Here is a 2,500-nt window from a genome sequence, read left to right as displayed (position 1 = left end):
TTTACACTGCTGGTGGGACTGCAAGCTAATACAACATTTTTGGAAGAAAGTATGGAGAACCCTCAGAAGCTCTTTCTTAACAATAATTATTTGCACACTTCATTACAATCCTGCAAGTTAATGTTCAATTTTAATGTAACAGATCCATAATACTTATATATGTTTATAGGGAACATATGATACTTTGATATGAGTAAAGAACGTGGTAATGAGGGTATCTCATCACTTGCATGAAGCCTGTAAGGTTTCCACCGCAAAGTCTACTGCCGGACATATTAGAGCTCCTTTATCTGTTTTATTTTTTTTTCTTTTCCCTTACTTCCCTTAGGGCCTTTTATTTATCCATGACCTTTGGAAAGTTGATTATTAAATGTTTTGAAGTAGTTTTGTTTGAATTATATCTGCTGGGGCGGCACCTGTGGCTCAAGGAGTAGGGTGCCAGCCCCATATGCTGGAGGTTAATTTCCAGCCCCAGCCAAAAACTGCAATAAAATAAAATAAATTATATCTGCTTAGTGTTCTAAGACCTTGTTTTACCTGAATATCATAATCTTTCTTTAGTTTTGAAAACTTCTCTACAATTTGTGTCAATAATCTTATTTTTTATTTGATGTATCTAATTCAGGTGCTTCAATTTTCTTTTTTTTTTTTTATTGAATGGTATCTATGTACATTAATGCATTTCTGGGGTACAGGGTGGTGTTTTCATACACAGTTTGAAACATTTCCATCAAACTGGTTAACATAACCTTCATATTATTTTCTTAGTTACTGTGTTAAAACATTCATATTCTACTCTTAGAAAGATTCACTTGTACCCTTGTAAGATAAACCACAGAAGTGACCCTCCAATCCCCCTCCCTCCACCCATCCCCCCTCCCTTCACCCTCCTCCTACCCACATTCTTAGGTTGTTATTACATTATAGCTTTCATATGAAAGCTATAAATTAATTCATAATAGAGGTGTGCACATTAGATACTTTTTCTTCCATTCTTGTGATACTTTGCTAAGAAGGACACTTTCCAGCTCCATTCATGTGAACGTGAAGGACATAAAGTCTCCATCTTTCTTTATGGCTGCATAGATTTCCATGGTATACATATACCACAGTTTGTGGATCCATTCGTGGATCGATGGGCATTTGGGCTTCTTCAATGACCTGGAAATTATGAATTGGCTGCAATAAACATTCTGATACAAATATCTTTGTTGAAATGTGATTTTTGGTCTTCTGGGTATATGCCTAATAAAGGAATTGCAGGGTCAAATGGCAGGTCTATTTTTAGTTCTCTAAGTGTTCTCCAGATGTCTTTCCAAAAGGAATGTATTAGTTTACATTCCCACCAGCAGTGTAGAAGTGTTCCCTTTTCTCCACATCCATGCCAGCATCTCGTTTGGGGATTTTGTGATATGGGTTAATCTTACTGGAGTTAGGTGATATCTCAAAGTAGTTTTGATTTGTATTTGTCTGATGATTAAGGATGGTGAACATTTTTTCATATATCTGTAGGCCGTACCCCGATCTTCCTTCAAGAAATTTCTCTTCAAGTCCCTTGCCCACTCTGAGATGTGATCACTCGTTTTCTTCCTGCTCATACATTTAAATCTCTATGGATTCTGGTTATTAAACCTTTGTTGGAGACATAACCTGCAAAAATCTTCTCCCATTCTGATGGCTGTCTGCTTGCCTTACTTACTGTGTTCTTGGGTGTGCAGAAGCTCTTTAGTTTGATCAGGTCCCAATAGTGTATTTTTGATGTTGCTTCAATTGCCCGGGGTATCCTCCTCATAAAATGTTTGCCCAGGCTAATTTCTTCAAGTGTTTTCCCTGCACTTTCTTCTAGTATTTTTAAGGTTTCATGTCTTAAGTTTAAATCTTTAATCCAGTGAGAGTCTAACTTAGTGAATGGTGAAAGGTATGGATCCAGTTTCAGTCTTCCGCAGGTTGCCAGCAAGTTTGCACAGCACCATTTATTAAATAGGGACTCTTTTCTCCACTTAATGTTTTTAATTGGCTTGTCAAAGATCAGGTACCAGTAACTAGTTGGATTCATCTGTTGGCCCTCTATTCTGTTCCATACATCACCTCTCTATTTTTGTGCCAGTACCATGCCTTTTTGATCACTATGGATTTATAGTATAATCTGAGGTCTGGTAGCGTGATTCCTCCTGCTTTGTTTTTATTCCTGAGAAATGTCTTGGCTATTTGAGATTTTTTCTGAATTCATATAAATTGAAGTATTATTTTTTCAAGATCTTTAAAATACGAAAGTGAAGCTTTAGTGGGGATTACATTAAAATTATACATTGTTGGGTAGTATGGATATTTTAACGATGTTGGTTCTTCCCAGCCATGAGCATGGTATGTTTTTCCATTTGTTAACATTTTCAGCTATTTCTTTTCTTAGAGTTTCATAGTTCTTTATATAGAGATCTTTCACATCCTTTGTTAGGTAAACTCCTAAATATTTCATCTTCTTTGGCACTACTGTGAATGG

This window comes from Otolemur garnettii, unplaced genomic scaffold (genome assembly GCF_000181295.1).
Source record: "Otolemur garnettii isolate 467f Iridium unplaced genomic scaffold, OtoGar3 scaffold00001, whole genome shotgun sequence".
Lineage (NCBI taxonomy): Eukaryota > Metazoa > Chordata > Mammalia > Primates > Galagidae > Otolemur > Otolemur garnettii.
This window is presented reverse-complemented; position numbering follows the sequence as displayed.